Here is a 17346-nt window from a genome sequence, read left to right as displayed (position 1 = left end):
ATAATCTTTGCTTATTTTCCTCTTCAGCCATCTATCCTTGTCTTTCTGATTTCTAAGGGCTCTATAAATATTTAGTTGCTTAACACCTTGTCTTTTGTACTTGTTGCAGTATTTCCGTAGTTTGTTGTAGCATTCCACTAGTTTGTTATTGTTCTTGCTTTTGTTTATATTGTTTTGTTGATATGGAAAATTTTTCTAAAATGTGATAAAATGTTTTGTTCATACTTTGTCTTTTTTTTTTTTTTTTTTTTTTTTTTTTTTTGGCCGCACTGCACAGCTTGCAGAGTCTTAAATCCCCGACTGGGGATTGAATCTGGGCCCTGGCAGTGAAAGCTGGAGTCCTAACCACTGGACTGCCAGGGAATTCCTGTGCTTTCTGTCTTTAGTTTAGTGTTGAGAGAGCGCTTCCTCAACCCTGGGTTATATAAGTGTTGGAATTTGTATAAATATTCACATTTATTTTCATTTTTTACCTTTAAATCTTTAATCAGGACTTTTCTGGTGTAAGATGTGTTGTAGCAATCTACCTTTCTGGTTCCTAATAGTTAAAAAGAAAAGTAAAAAAAAAAAACCTTTTTTCCTGAAACCAAAAAATCAGGACACACACCTAGCCTAAAAGAATTTTTAGGCAATTTGTGTGTGGGGGGCAGTCTCAGAGATGAGATGTAGAGATATTTACATTTCTAAGACATTTGACGTTATATACACGGGTGAAAGAATGTTTGAAATCAGGAGTGTATGGGAAAGTTCAGGTCATAAAATATTGCTCATGGTTTGTGCGGTTACAGCCTGTATTTCACTGAAAGCTCAAATTTCCTTCCTCTTTGAAACATTAATTTAAACATCGAAGTGACTTTTCAGGGGGACGGCGGCTCTAATCTTTACACGTTCGTAGGTTCCTTTCCACGCAGGACATTCGAGACAGCCCCTTCTCTTGCCTACGGCAGAGGAAATCAGAACGGGACCAAAGATTGTGGAGTCCTGACCCACAGTGACTAAAGCAGAGCCTCAGCAGGACTCCAGGTGTCTTAGGAAATAGAATGCCACAGCCCCTGACGTTTATCATCTTGGCAGCAAGATACACGTTTCCTGAACTTTTAGAAATAATTTAGGGGCCTGATGGACGTCTAATATTTTTTATTTATTTTATTTTTAAATTCCGGAGCTTGATTGGTTTTTCCTCAGAGAAAACACTGTCCTGGTCTGGCTGTTTAGTAGAAATTTCGGGACGAGTCTGGTGACAGGACTGTTTGTTTATGTGGGCTTGGCTTGAGGCTGTGTTGTCCACATCAGCCTGTGCCCCTGGCTCCCCAGTGAAGCCTGGCTTCTCAGTCAGTGCTCTTTGTAAGAGCCTGAGGTGGGGTTCCGTGGCTTTCAGGCCACCCAGAGTGCCATGTGTATCTGTTTGATAAACTCTGTGGTTTGTCTATTCTCTGTGTTTCTGCCAACCTGTTAAAAAAAAAAAAAAAAAGAAAAGCAAGCAAGCAAACAGACTATGTTAAGTGTTTATCATTTCACATGAATTTAAGGAAAATGTAACTGTAATTGCATTTCTAAAAGAACAAAAGATTGTCTCTCTGGGGAGATTATTTTGGGGGGCATTTAGTCTTTTTTTTTTTCTTTTAAGGCTGTGACTGTTAACTACGAAAATGGATATATGAGTTTGTAATACATTTATTTCAGCAGGCTAAGCAATAGTTTTTTCACAGAGCAAGGCTGTAACTGCCTACCCTTGGCGTGTCAGAGACGGCGAGAAGAGCGAGGGGTGGGACACGTCGTTTTGTTTATTAGGCACGGGTTTCTGTGTCGTCCAGGTGAAGGTGGAACCCTTCATCTTATCTTCGCAGTTCAGGGTTTCCAGACTCAGCATCCTTGACAATTTGGGCTGGATCATTCTTTGTTGTGAGGGGCTGGCCGTTCGTTGTATTACAGGATTTTTAGCAACATCCCTGGTCTCTCCTCACAAGATGACAGTAGTCCCCCACCCCTCCCCAGCCGTGACAATTAAAAAATGTCACCCCAGACTGTGTGAGATGTCCCCTTGGGGGCATCTAGTCCCTGTGTGAGAAGGTGAGAGTGATCAGATCAGGATTTAGGTTTGACTTTTCCATGGTCTACTCTCAGGTCAGATGGTTAACACCTTCAGGGCAGTAACAGGCTCCTGGAAGGCACCTTTACGTAAACTTCAGTGGAAACACAATTACATTTCACAGCACTGAAAGTCACTGCCTGAGTTTATCATATTGCAAGTGAAACCAGTGAGCTGAGACCTGAGGGTTGGCTGGAGACTCTGGGAGGTTGTTTTCTGGAGAGACTGATCTGATGTGGGTCTCAATCACTCCAGCAGAAGGCAGGAATCATATGGTACTTCTGAGGTGAATCACTTATGGTTGTTAAATTTAGTTATTTGCTGTGCTAATGGCATAAACCAAAGATCAGGATGCTTCTTTCCTAAAAGATCCACCTGCCCTTCTAGGCTGTGCAGGATTTGCAGGTTGTGGCCTTTTGTGGATGGCTGACCTACTCAGATGAAACACCCACCTGCTGGGAAAAATCTGGAAAGTCAGCCAAAGCCTGTAACAAAACCCTCACTTGACTACGTGTTTTAATGACTGCAGGTTATACACTCGGCCAGGATTTAGTGGCCTGTGTTTTCCTCACATATGGTTCAGTTTCCCTCCTCTCACTGTTGCTGATTTTTAAAGATGCTTCCTTTTTAAATTAACATTGACAGTACAGATCAAACAAAAGGCAAAGAGCCATGTCACAGACTCAGCCTCTAAAAGAGAGTGTTGTACCTGCATTAAGTTTGGATGACAGGTTATGGTTTTATATTGGGTTTTTCTTAATAATGCAATAATTACTGTATGAAAAATTGGTCTGAAAGGCGGCAATTGATGTGCAATTTGATGTTTCTCATTAAAATTCACTTGGCTTACATCATTTTTAGTACTACTTTCAAGCATAACTGCCTATATCATGCAATGTATTAACTCATTGCTAAAAGTATTTTTATTAATTACTTAATTGGAGTGAGTTACAGATCTCTTGCCAAAAACATTGCTTTGCTTATACTGGACAAGCAATTAATCATGTTTGGTTCTGTTTTTTAAAAAAGTTTTGATGATTTTTTAAAGCTTTTGGATAACTAGATGAACTATTTCTGCACTGTATAAAATGCCCTTTAATGCATTTTAAAGGACGATAAAATAATAATTAGAAGTCAGAATTATAGTCAACTTTCAATGATCACTTCAATGATGATTGCTAATAGAGGGAGGAAGAGGCGTTATAGAAACCGAGAAAGCATTCGGAAGGAAATACAGGAAACCTAGCCATCCACAGTGTCTCTCTGTCCAGACTTAGTGTTCTGTCTACAGTAGGAGTTGCCTGACCTGTAGGAGGGAAAAGCCACAGCCTCAGAGACGGCAATCCACTTTGGAAGAGAGCATATTCACAGTTTTTTTCTCAGCAGATTATGACTGGCCCGTGTCAGAGTATATTTCTATACGGAACCAGGAAATAGGAACCCACTTTTTGTTGCACATATAGTGCAAAGGTAGCATTTAGAAGCATTTAATGAGACTGACACCAGGAGCCGTCATAGCTGGATGCCTGCCTGGAAACGGGGGGAACAGGAGTTGCCTTTAGGCCCCTTCTCCCTGGACCTCTTCTCCCTCTGTTAATGCCTCCCCCAGGCACGAGTTTTCTACGTTGACGATTTACATTCAGTTTACTGCGTTTATACTTGTGCATGAAACAAAGAGAGACAGCTAACACTGTCACTCTAAAGATTAGAGCTGAAGAAACCAGAAAGGTGAGGACAATGTGTACAAGCGTTTGAGGGGTGATATTAGCCCTGTCTCTAACTTATTCAATTTGAAAAACTTGTAAGCAGCTAGCTGTATAGTTTGTTTGAATCACCTGACCCTGTGTCTGTCTAAATATAGACATTTCAGGAACACAGTCAATCCATGCTTTATGTTTCGGCTTCCTGCAAAGCAACCAAGGCCCATACGTGCTTGTGCAAATGGTGGAAATACAATTCTCTCTGTAGACAGCACCTAGAGTGAATGGTAATCACACGGTCTTTCTGGTCATGTCTTCTTTTAGGGCAATAGTCTGATAGCTGTTGGCGTTTGGATAGATTCAAACTACTAGTGTTTAGTCTCCCAGAGTTTCTAATCTATTGATTTAGAAACAAATGTAAGTCTTCAGCCTGTGGATTTTTATTTTTAAATGCTTATTTTAGAAAAGCTGTTGGTTGAATTTATTGGGGCTCAGGTCACAGGCTGCAGCTCAGCATTTAGTACTTAGCTTTGCCGGATTCCATGGTTGTATTGTATGGCCTCCAAAGAGGTGGTCTCCAGGGGGCCGTGTTCAAAGAGAGCATCCTCTCATCCCACAGATATTTGTGAGTGTCTGTTGTGCTGGGCACACACCAGTAAGCAATTCAAACCATAAACATATAAATACATGAGAAAACGATCAGATAAGTGCCCACGGATTGTTAAAATTGGGTGAAGCAATCAAAAGGTAGTTATTTCTAGAATAAAATCAATAAGGATGGATTAGGCCTCAGTGGGACAAAAATGATGGTAGAACTGCAGAGGCTCTGAATGTACAAAAGTCCAGGGGGTCATTCTATTTACATTACACAGACTATCGGGGACAGTTTACATTGGGGCGATGTTTTCATTATTTTCACTCCATCTGTTTCCCTGCAAAGTGACATATTTTAGAAAACCTCAGGAAAATGTTTGCTCCCAGACGTTACAGAGGGAGAAGAAACCAACCGAGCAACTGTTCCTGTTGTGCAGACGGGGAGCAGATGAGATGCCCAAGCCTGCAGGCGGTGGTCGATACCTGAGGCCTTCCCTCTAAAGAAAAAGATTCATGCTGTTCAACCAGAAACTTCCGTATTTGAGACAGTGGCGTTCAAAACCCCAAATGAGTGGAGTCTGAGGGAAACCGTAGAGCACGAGAGGGGACTCAGTAAATGACAGGGAGACAGGGAGCATCTGGATGACTTTCCTGTGCAGAGGACCTAGGCGGCGCCCCTCCCACCGCCGGCCTCAGGGGGCACAGGTGGGAGAGTGTCCCTCGGCCAGGGCCACCACCTCCCGTCCCCGTTGGCCCTCGGGCCTCTGCCTCCTCTTCCTTCTCCGGCCTGGCTGTCCTTGCAGCCCGCGAACCTGCCTACCTTGCTCACACCCTAAACCAGCCCCCTTTTCAGGGGCGGCATCCTGTGTTTGGTTTCCCTCCTCGTCACTTTTATTGCAACAGACGTCTGCTCTCTCTTTTTCACCGTCTCTCCTCCCGTTTCCCCCACGGCTGTGTCATCTCGTGTTTGCTTTCACAGAGGCCGCGACTAAGTTGCCCATGCCATCAGGTTCAGTCCTTTTAAGATAGGCCTCAGCGTGAGGTTTGAATCCTGACCCTGCTACAGACGAATCAAGTGATATCAGACAAGTTACTTAACCTCTCGAGCCTTACGTTATAAAATGGGATGCCAATACCTTTTGTTATAAAGATCAGCGTGATACAGTGTGTAATGTACGTGATGCAGTGTGCAGGCCCACAGGAAGTGCTGGGGAGGGGGAGCTGCCGTCGCAGCTGCTGCTACCAGACCCACGGCTGTTGCGGTGCCGCAGGCCCCTGGCTCCACGTTTGTCCTCTGTAGGTTTGCTCTGGCCTGCCTGCAGCTTTCGGTCTCCTTCGTGGCCTCCTTGGCCTTTTCCCAGTGCTAAGCGGAGGCGGCTGCCCGGTGCTCAGTCTTCTCACCGCTTTGCCGTCCGAGCCCATGGTTGTCAGGCCCCCCCTCCGCCCCCCCTCCCCGTGTGCTCAGGGCCCCGCCCCCCGTTTATCTCTGTTGCCTGCTGACATTGTCACTGGGATGCCCTGCACCCCCTTCGCTCAGAGCGTGTGAAAAACCCCATCACTGCTCAATTCCACTGTTGCATGAGCTTCTTCATTTCTTTCTCCTTCCGTTTTTGCCTTCCTTAAATTTAGTTGTCACGCAGGCAGAGTGATTTCTGGAAAAGGCAACTCAGATTATTCCCTGTTAAAAACCCTTCAGCCAAGCCCTGTTCCCACAGCACAAGCTAACAGCCCTGCACCGTGACACTCAAGACCCCCTTCTCCTGGCCCCTGTGCACTCAGCACCCTGGTCACCGTTCTTCCCTGCATCACGATACCTGTCTGCTGATGTCCGGGGCCAGTAGGTCCACTTTCTTTGCCTCACAGGTTCACGGTATCTGCTCTGCCTGGATGTCTGTCCTCCTTTCTTGGTTTAACTCACTTTGACCATCCCCGGCCCAGACTGCGTCTCCCTGCGGCCTTCTCTGAATCCTGGCTGGGCTCAGGGCCCCTCCCCTGTCCTCCCACTGCACCCTATTTCTCAGGCGATAATTGTGACCCCATTTAAAAAAATTAAATAAAACAGAGCAGAAAGGACTAGAATAGAAATGCTATTTCACACGTTTGTGTGTCAGTATACGAAGGATTGCTGTATAAGCTGTAGGTTTTATTCAGGGTCACAACAAAAAGTTTGAAAAACAGATTTGTCACGCGCTGCTGAAATTCCCTATGTGTTTCCCCGTGAATTGTAAATCCCTTAAGAGCAAGGCCTGATCTTAACTTTTTTAGCCCTAATGTTTAGCAAAGTATGTAGTCAAATTAAAAGCTCGTTAAATGGAATCTGCTGATTCTCAAAGGAGCAGAGGTGAGGGGAATAGAGGAACACGTGGATTCCTAGGATGAAACAAATGGTTGTGTGAAAAGTTGCTTTTCCGAATCTAAATGAGCTACTGACTCTGGGCCCCTCGTCCCACGGACCATCAAGTCCTGTGTAGGAATCCTCACGTGAGAGTCTGCAGGGGAGATGCCTCGGCCTCCTGTCTACATGCGTGTGAGCAGACGCTGTGATGATTCAGGGGAAAAGCAGCTCTTTTATCTCTTTAGAGAGGCAGGGCTCCTACCCTCTGAGACTCTAGAAGAGCTTCCCTGCAGCCAGGGTAGCAGAGGAGGAAAGGGTGGCCAGGTGGAAGGTTCCATAGTCTTTCCTGTACATTTTCCTGCCGTCAGCCAGGAAGCGCGCCCTGGGGAGGAGGGGTGCATCCTTCCCTCCCAGGCCCCCCCGCCCGTGTCCCCACGCTTCCCTCCCTGCGTTCCTTGGCTGCCTTCCTCGTCCTGGCAGGGCCGGACATGGCTCTGTAACACACGCCATCTTTCCACTCTGCTCGGTTGTTCTGTCCTCTTTTTCAGGCACCTTGTCTTCCAAATTCAGTGTTCATTTTCAGCGTTTTTATTGCTTCCTCTCATATTTTCACCACCTGTCTTCTTCCTGTGCCTTTGTCTTCCTCATTTTATCCCATCCCTCCCCTCCACATCCTCAGAAGCAAAGAATAAAAGAAACAGCAATTGAATATTACTCAGCCATAAAAAGAAACGAAATTGAGTTATTTGTAGTGAGGTGGATGGACCTCGAGTCTGTCATACAGAGTGAAGTAGTCAGAAAGAGAAAAATAAATACCGTATGCTAACACACACATATATGGAATCTAAAAGAAAAAAAAAAAGAAACAACAATCGACAAATCTTGTAAAAGAGCGATGTTATCAGATGACAGCTATTATCCGGGTCATTGGGGCGCCTCCACTTAATAAAGGGAACGGGGTTTGTGATAGCGTCACAGGCCACAGATTAAAAATGACAGTGGTCCTTAAGGGGCTGTACCTTCTTTACCTTTATCTTCGTAGGGCATAGCCTGGTGCGTGCATAGAATGATGAACTCAATAAGAACGTGCTGTGTCCAGCAAGCGTGAATTAATGAGTGTTAAGCATGATGCTGTGACCACTTTTGGGTTGCCTTGCCCCTAAGCATTCCCCCTGCTCTCTCTTTCACGCCCTTGTCTGCCTCCTGCTCTTAAACATCATTATTGGTGTTTTATTTTATAATCCTCAAATGACTTTGACGTAAATGACAACCTTGACAGATTTGATATTATTAAAAAAATACCGGCCGAGTCATATGCTTGCACTTGTTGAGGCCAGACACTTCATTTGGGAAACGTTGATTCTCTGGGTCTAAATGAGTTGTAAACTGTGAGTACAGTTATCCCCTGTGCCAGCTGTCAAACACTTCCATTGACAAGTCGCTTCTGAGGGTTGCTTTGGGTGCCGTCAGAGCCACGGGAGAGAAGTGACTCCCAGAAGGCTCAGACGCCAGCCTGTCCTGAGAGCCCCCAAGCTTGGGGGAAGTTTGAGCAGCAAAGTGTAAAGGAAATCGCTTTGAAAAAAATCTTCCTAGATTGGCAATAGCATTGTTTTTCTGATTTTACAAACAATGCGTATTTACTGTAGAAGAAAATCAGGCAGAGTAGAAAAGTTTAAAAAAGAAAGTGAAAATTATCCACTTTCTTCCTATCTCTCCTTTTTAGTGTATGTTCAGCTAGATTTTTGCGTATACTTATGATATTTTTAAAAGATTATTCTAACATGTAATTTTATTCCCTGCTTTAAAACAACAACAACAAAAATGTAACACAGATACCTATCCACGTAATCCGTGTAGCTCACCACTGTTTCATGGTTGCATGGTGTTTTATTGTAAGGTTATTCCATAATTTTCTAACAAACTCATTTAGGTTGTTTCCATTTTTTTAGTAGTGTAAAATAAAGAATATTCTAATTAAAGTCTCTTCTGGGTAGCTTGAATTGGACAAATGATTTCATCACCGTTTGAATCTATGCTTACTTCTAGAGTATGAGTTGAACTTGATGAGCTCTTGGGTGTCATACTTATGGTTAGTTTTGATCACATTGATGGTGATATTTATGGTTTCCTGCCTTCCCTGGTGGCTCTCTATGGCAGAGGAGGTGCAGACAGTGGTTAAGGGCATGCCTGCTGCAGTTAGAGTGCTTGGATCCAAATCCCTTAAATTCGCTCTACTAGCTGCATGACTTTGGGCATATTGTGTAACCTTGTTAAGCCTTGGCTTCCTGATTTGTAAATGGAGATGGTAATCCTGACATTACAGTGTTGTAAGGATTAGTGAAGTAATGAACATAAAGTGCTTAGCGTGGTGTCTTACACGTACTAAGCACCCGATTCACGTTAGTTGACCTTTTTACTATTATATAACGATTTCTACTAATTTCTACTATTTTCAAAGCTGATGCCCTTCTCCATGCATCAGAAGCCCACCCCATCGTTCAGTGGTGAGCTCAGGTGACTCTCTACCTTTCCACCTGGTCAGGCCAAAAACCTTGGAGTCGTCTTGACACCACATCCCTTGTGGGAGGAACTGTGTCTACCCAAAATAGATGTGTTGAAGTCTTAAGCCCCCCAGTGCCTCTGTGACTGTATTTGGAGATAGGGTCTGTAAAGAGCTGGTTAAGGTTAAATGAGGTCATTGGGTTGGGCTCCAATCCAACATGGCTGGTGTCCTTATAAGAAGAGGAGATTAGGACACAGACACTCACAGAGGGGAGACCACGTGAAGACGGAGGGAGAGAGAACATGGTGTCTACAAGACAAGGAGAGACGCCTGAGAAGGAAGAAGCTGTCTGTTGGCACCTTGGCCTCAGCCTTCCAGCTCCATGAACTGTGAGAAAAGGAATTTTTGTTGTCTAAGCCCCCAACCTTCCATTCAGTCCATTAGCAAATCCCATCAGCTCCCCCTTCAAAGTATGTCGCCATCTGACTACTTATCACCTTCCCCTGCTATCACCTTGGTCCACGCACACACGTCTCCAGCCTGGATTATTCCAGCAGCCAGAGGGTGTGAAGTCACATCACATGACTCTTTTTCCTTAAACTCAGCTCATGCAGAATCAAAGCTCAAATCCGTCCTGTGGCCCATGAGTCACAGTGATCTGGCCACTTCGTAGCATCCACCTGTAGGTCAGGACCTTTCCAACGGAGGGGCCTCTGTGGAGATAGAAAGATGGAGATTGAAGACTGAACATCAGCAGGGTTTCGGTAGAAGAGAAGGGGAGGTGGGTGAAGTAGAGGGAGGTGAGAAGCAGGGAGGAGAGAGCCCCGTCCTGTCCAGCAGCTTCCCGGGTGCCGAGGCCTTGGGCAGCTCGGCGGAGGGTGTGTCTGGTCCTCGTCCTGCTCAGGCAAGGTCGCTTTTTCTCATGCACTTGATTGAGGAGGAGCAGAGAAAAAGCTAAAATTTTATCTTTTAGTGAGTTTAAATTATTTTCCACTTGGTTTAATTCCTAGATTGCAGAGTAATTTCCCCACTTTTTATGTGGTCTGTATACATTATTTTAGCTACATTGTGGATTAAATAGGCTTTTCTGGGTTGGTCTGACATTGTAAGCATATTTACATTGTAGTTTTTGTGGGATAATGAATGTGGAGCTGCAGACAGCTGACTTACACAGAAGCTTTGGGTGTCACATTTTGCTTGCCTGGTTTATAAGTGGAGCCCAGGGTAGCTTTTTTTTTTTTTTTTTTGTGGTACACAGGCCTCTCACTGCTGCGGCCTCTCCCGTTGCGGAGCACAGGCTCCGGACGCGCAGGCTCAGCGGCCATGGCTCACGGGCCCAGCCGCTCCGTGGCATGTGGGATCTTCCCGGACCGGGGCCCACCCGTGTCCCCTGCGTCGGCAGGCGGACTCCCAACCACTGCGCCACCAGGGAAGCCCCAGGGTAGCTTTTTTCCTTTGATTCCATAGTACTCTATGCAGCTAACCAAAGAGTCAAAACAGGTTATAAGTCCTGTCATAAGTAATTTGATTTCAAATTTCTTATTACATTGTAACTCTTAAAAAAAGGATTAATAGTTTTTTTTCCTCTGCCTTTTAATCAGATGAGAATCAGGTAGAGCCTTTCTTTTATATTCTTTTTCCCACATAAGAAGAATAAGTGAATGAATGTAAGATTAAAGATTTTTTTCTTACCAATCATCATTATTGTCTGTGGGAGCTCAAACAAAATTGCCAGAAGAGCAGTAAATAAAGATTTCCTTAAATTCGCACCTTGGTGGGATTGGGGCACTTATAGTGCGAGTTCCTTAGGAGGAGGGCTGGTGTCTTTGTCCCTGGAAGCTCACACAGTAAATGGGGCTGAAGGAATAACAGTTTATACTGAGACAGGCAGAAGGCAGGGGCCATCTGCAAAGCCTTTGGGTGGCCCCATCTCACCTGTCTGGTACCTTTGCACTTTTGAAGGGCAATTCATTGCATCCACGGGGAGGAAGTGCTTTAAAAACAGAGTATCCTCTGCTTTTCCATAGTTTCGTCTCCAATTATTTTATTATTCCAAATAATTGTAAAAATTCACTCCAAATCATAGTGCAAAGTATGTTTGCCACCAAAATGTTCAGTTACTCCAGTGACTGGAAAGATTTAAACAACCCCCTACCCCCGACCCCTGCCACTGTCCAGAGTGCCCTTTCATTCCTTTCTCTTCAGAAAATTCTCATCAGTAAGTTAATTGCTGGTCAAGGGTATTTCTCCAGTTACAAAAACCCATGTCTTAATATTTAGCATCTAAGAGAAGGTTAATTTGGAAGTTAGTTATGGTTAGTAGGATACCAATGATTGTTTCCTGTTCATTATTTTTATAAAACGGCTCATTTGCTTCGTTAAGGATTACTCGTTTGATTGAATAAAGAAAAACATGTACTTTAAGTATCCTACTTTCTAAATCATCCAACACACGTTTACATAGAATTGTTCAGTTTTTTTAAAAACGCATTTTGACTTATACAAGGATGTTCATAGCAGCATTATTAATCATACTCAAAAAGTGGAAACAACCCAAATATTCATTAATTGGTGAATGGATAAATAAAATGTGGTGCATCCGTACCATAGAATATTGTTTAACAATAAAAGAAAAATGAAGTACTGATATATGCCACACATGGATGAACCTTGAAAACGTTACACATTGAGTGAAAGAAGCCAGCTACAAAAGGCCATACATTTATGGTTCCAGTTATATGAAATGTCCAGAGGGGTAAATCACTTTGTTTGAATCTCAGCTGTTGCCATCTTGAAAGCTTTGCATTTCGTTTTGTACTGGGCCCCCCAGATTATGTAGTTGATCCTACTAATATGTTATTTTAGGTTTATTAGGTCTTTAATTACTCTGGAATCTATGTGTGTGTCACTTGTGTGAAGAAGAGACTTTATTATTTTTTATTTTGTGCTTTTTGCAAATTATTTCAGCACTGTTTGTTGAGTAGTTAGTCCTCTTCCCATGATTTGGAATGCCACTTTGATTATATTTTGAATTCCCTTGTATTCAATGGATTGCCTCTGGAGTCTGTGTTCTGTTCTGTGAATCTGGTCATCTATTCCTGCACCAGTATTGTGCTGTTTTAATTACTGTGTCTTCACAATGTTTTTTTTGATATCTGGTAGTGCAAGAGTAGTGTTCTTTCTTTCTAAGATTGCCTCAACTTTCTTGTATGTTTATTCATTTGCTTCAATTTTCTATATCAGCATGTCAAATTCCTTGCAAATTCTATTTAGTATTTTATTAAGGATTTCATAAAATTTATAAATAATTTGGGGTAAAAAATGAAGTCTTTATAATATTGAGCCTTCCCACCCAGGGACAAGCTATGTCTCTGCTTTAATTACTTTATGTCCTTCAGTAAAGTATTTTTTTTTTTTAACATCTTTATTGGAGTATAATTGCTTTACAATGATGTGTTAGTTTCTGCTTTACAACAAAATGAATCAGTTATATATATATACATACGTTCCCATATCTCTTCCCTCTGCGTCTCCCTCCCTCCCACCCTCCCTAGCCCACCCCTCCAGGTGGTCACAAAGCACGAGCTGATCTCCCTGTGCTATGCGGCTGCTTCCCAGTAGCTATCTACCTTACATTTGGTAGTGTATATATGTCCATGCCTCTCTCTTGCTTTGTCACAGCTTACTCTTCCCCCTCCCCATATCCTCAAGTCCATTCTCTAGTAGGTCTGTGTCTTTATTCCTGTTTTACCCCTAGATTCTTCATGACATTTTTTTTTCTTAAATCCCATATATATGTGTTAGCATATGGTATTTGTCTCTCTCTTTCTGACTTACTTCACTCTGTATGACAGACTCTAGGTCTATCCACCTCATTACAAATAGCTCAATTTCGTTTCTTTTTATGGCTGAGTAATATTCCATTGTATATATGTGCCATATCTTCTTTATCCATTCACCCGATGATGGGCACTTAGGTTGTTTCCATCTCCGGGCTATTGTAAATAGAGCTGCAACGAACATTGTGGTACATGACTCTTTTTGAATTATGGTTTTCTCAAGGTATATGCCCAGTAGTGGGATTGCTGGGTCATATGGTAGTTCTATTTTTAGTTTTTTAAGGAACCTCCATACTGTTCTCCATAGTGGCTGTATCAGTTTACATTCCCACCAACAGTGCAGGAGGGTTCCCTGTTCTCCACACCCTCTCCAGCATTTATTTTTTGTAGATTTTTTGATGATGGCCATTCTGACTGGTGTGAGGTGGTACCTCATTGTGGTTTTGATTTGCATTTCTCTAATGATTAGTGATGTTGAGCATCCTTTTATGTGTTTGTTGGCAATCTGTATATCTTCTTTGGAGAAATGTCTATTTAGATCTTCTGCCCATTTTTGGATTGGGTTGTTTGTTTATTTGATGTTGAGCTGCATGAGCTGCTTGTAAATTTTGGAAATTAATCCTTTGTCAGTTGCTTCATTTGCAAATATTTTCTCCCATTCTGAGGGTTGTCTTTTGGTCTTGTTTATGGTTTCCTTTGCTGTGCAAAAGCTCTTAAGTTTCATTAGGTCTCATTTGTTTATTTTTGTTTTTATTTCCATTTCTCTAGGATGTGCGTCAAAAAGGATCTTGCTGTGATTTATGTCATGGAGTGTTCTACCTATATTTTCCTCTAAGAATTTGATAGTTTCTGGCCTTACATTTAAGACTTTAATCCATTTTGAGCTTATTTTTGTGTATGGTGTTAGGGAGTGATCTAATCTCATACTTTTACATGTACCTGTCCAGTTCTCCCAGCACCACTTATTGAAGAGGCTGTCCTTTCTCCACTGTACATTCCTGCCTCCTTTATCAAAGGTAATGTGACCATATGTGCATGGGTTTATCTCTGGGCTTTCTATCCTGTTGTATTGATCTATCTTTCTGTTTTTGTGCCAGTACCATACTGTCTTGATTACTGTAGCTTTGTAGTATAGTCTGAAGTCAGGGAGCCTGATTCCTCCAGCTCCATTTTTCGTTCTCAAGATTGCTTTGGCTATTCGGGGTCTTTTATGTTTCCATACAAATTGTGAAATTTTTTGTTCTAGTTCTGTGAAAAATGCCAGTGGTAGTTTGATAGGGATTGCATTGAATCTGTAGATTGCTTTGGGTAGTATAGTCATTTTCACGATGTTGATTCTTCCAATCCAAGAACATGGTATATCTCTCCATCTATTTGTATCACCTTTAATTTCTTTCATCAGTGTCTTATAATTTTCTGCATACAGGTCTTTTGTCTCCTTATGTAGGTTTATTCCTAGATATTTTATTCTTTTTGTTGCAATGGTAAATGGGAGTGTTTTCTTCATTTCACTTTCAGATTTTTCATCATTAGTGTATAGGAATGCCAGAGATTTCTGTGCATTAATTTTGTATCCTGCTACTTTACCAAATTCATTGATTAGCTCTAGTAGTTTTCTGGTAGCATCTTTAGGATTCTCTAAGTATAGTATCATGTCATCTGCAAACAGTGACAGCTTTACTTCTTCTTTTCCGATTTGGATTCCTTTTATATCCTTTTCTTCTCTGATTGCTGTGGCTAAAACTTCCAAAACTATGTTGAATAAGAGTGGTGAGAGTGGGCAACCTTGTCTTGTTCCTGATCTTAGTGGAAATGCTTTCAGTTTTTCACTATTGAGGACAATGTTGGCTGTGGGTTTGTCATATATGGCCTTTATTATGTTGAGGAAAGTTCCCTCTGTGCCTACTTTCTGCAGGGTTTTTATCATAAATGGGTTGAGTTTTGTCAAAAGCTTTTTCTGCATCTATTGAGATGATCATAATATTTTTCTTCTTCAATTTGTTAATATGGTGTATCACGTTGATTGATTTGTGTATATTGAAGAGTCCTTGCATTCCTGGAATAAACCCCACTTGATCATGGTGTATGTTCCATTTAATGTGCTGTTGGATTCTGTTTGCTAGTATTTTGTTGAGGATTTTTGCATCTATGTTCATCAGTGATATTGGCCTGTAGTTTTCTTTCTTTGTGACATCCTTGTCTGGTTTTGGTATAAGGGTGATGGTGACCTTGTAGAATGAATTTGGGAGTGTTCCTCCCTCTGCTGTATTTTGGAAGAGTTTGCTAAGGATAGGTGTTAGATCTTCTCTAAATGTTTGATATAATTCGCCTGTGAAGCCATCTGGTCCTGGGCTTTTGTTTGTTGGAAGATTTTTAATCACAGTTTCAATTTCAGTGCTTGTTATTGGTCTGTTCGTATTTTCTATTTCTGCCTGATTCAGTCTTGGCAGGTTGTGCCTTTCTAAGAATTTGTCCATTTCTTCCAGGTTGTCCATTTTATTGGCATAGAGTTGCATGTAATAATCTCTCATGATCTTTTGTATTTCTGCAGTGTCAGTTGTTACTTCTCCCTTTTCATTTCTAATTCTATCTTCGCTCTTCATGTAGACAATTAAAAAATCTGCAAATAATGACTGTTTTGTGTCTTGTTTACTAGTGTGTATATCTTATATTATTCTTTTTCTTGAGATACTGCTTTGGCTGTACAGTCTTATTCTTCAATTGGGATGCTTCCAGCATTTCATCATTAAATAAAAAGTTTCCCATTGGTTTTTCATAGATTCCTTTTTTTAGGTAAAGGAAAATTTCTATTTCTGGTTTGTTAAGAGTCTTAACCATGAATGTGTGTTGCATTTTATCAAATCTTTTCTCTGCATTAATTAACACAATCATATGATTTTTCTCTTTTATTTTGTTAATACAGTAATTATCTTCATATTATTTTCTCTTATGAAACCACCATTGTATTTCTGGAATAAATTCTGCCTGTTCTTGATAAATTGATTAGCCACTATTTTATTTAGGCCTTTTGACTCTTTGTTCATAAGTGTGAAAGATCTGTGGGGTTTTTTTTTTTTTTTTTTGATTTGTTATTGTCTGGCTTGAATATCAGGGTCATGCTAACCCATGCAATACTCAGGGCAGCCCCTCCTTCTCCCCCCAGTTAATGGTCCTGTCCAAAATGTCAGGAGTCCTGAATTCAAGAAGGCTTGTGCTCAACTCATAAAATAAGCTGAGTGGCTTTCTATTTTTTTCCTAAGTTCCTGAATAGTTTATAGAACATAACATTTACCTATTCTTTGAAAATTTGGTATAATTCACCTAAAATGACCTGAGCCTGGTGCCTTTTAAAAGTCTAGGTCTTTGACTACATTTTCAGTTTTTTCTAGAATGTGGATCTCAGTGGTTTTCTTCTTCTTGAGCTAATTATAATAATTATATTTTCCTGGGAAATTGGCTATTTTGTTTAATTTATTCATATTAAATTGATTACATTTTTCTGAATTTTAAAAATAATAGTTCTATTCTTTGTCTTTTTAAAATTCATTTTGCCACAGATTTGTTTCATTTGTCCTTGAAAATTAGCAGATTTTGGTTTTATTGATCAACTCTACAATTTTTGTTTATTTTCTTTTAATTTTGATTTCTCATTCATCTCTCTCCTTATATCTTTATTAACTGCTCTTTTCTATATGTTTTGTTTCTCTTTTTTCTAGTTTTTTTGAATTGAAAACTTAGGCCACTTGATTTTTTTTTAATTGAAATATAGTTGATTTACAATGTTGTGTTAGTTTCTGGTGTACAGCAAAGTGATTCATATATATGTGATATATATATGTATATATATATATATATATATCCTTTTTTCAGATTCTTTTTTATTATCGTTTATTACACAATATTGAATATAGTTCCCTGTGCTATACAGTAATCCTTGTTGTTTATCTGTTTTATATATCTGTTGTGTATATCTGTTAATTCCAAACTCCTAATTTATCCCTCCCACCTTTCCCCTTTGGTAACCGTAAATTTGTTTTCTATGTCTGTGGGTATGCTTCTGTTTTGTACATAAGTTCATTTGTATTTTTTTTTTTAGATTCCACATATAAGTGGATATCGTATGATATTTGTCTTTCTCTGTCTGGCTTACTTCACTTAGTATGATAATCTCTAGGTCCATCCATGTTGCTGCAAATGGCATTATTTCATACTTTTTTATGGCTGAGTAATATTCCATTGTGTGTGTGTGTGTGTGTGTGTGTGTGTGTGTGTGTGTGTGTGTGTGT

The 17346-nt window shown here is 41.1% G+C and overlaps 1 protein-coding gene across 2 annotated transcripts in view; it reads left to right on the top strand.

Annotated features, from left to right (window-relative positions):
- The window catches only part of PLCL2 (phospholipase C like 2), a 191448-nt gene that overhangs the window by 52511 nt on the left and 121591 nt on the right, over window positions 1–17346 (top strand). The gene's annotated exons all lie outside the window — the stretch shown is intronic.

This window comes from Aethalodelphis obliquidens, unplaced genomic scaffold, assembly GCF_003676395.1.
Source record: "Aethalodelphis obliquidens isolate GAN/ISIS:26980383/991018 unplaced genomic scaffold, ASM367639v1 scaffold56, whole genome shotgun sequence".
NCBI classification, from domain to species: Eukaryota; Metazoa; Chordata; class Mammalia; order Artiodactyla; family Delphinidae; genus Aethalodelphis; species Aethalodelphis obliquidens.
This window is presented reverse-complemented; position numbering and strand designations above follow the sequence as displayed.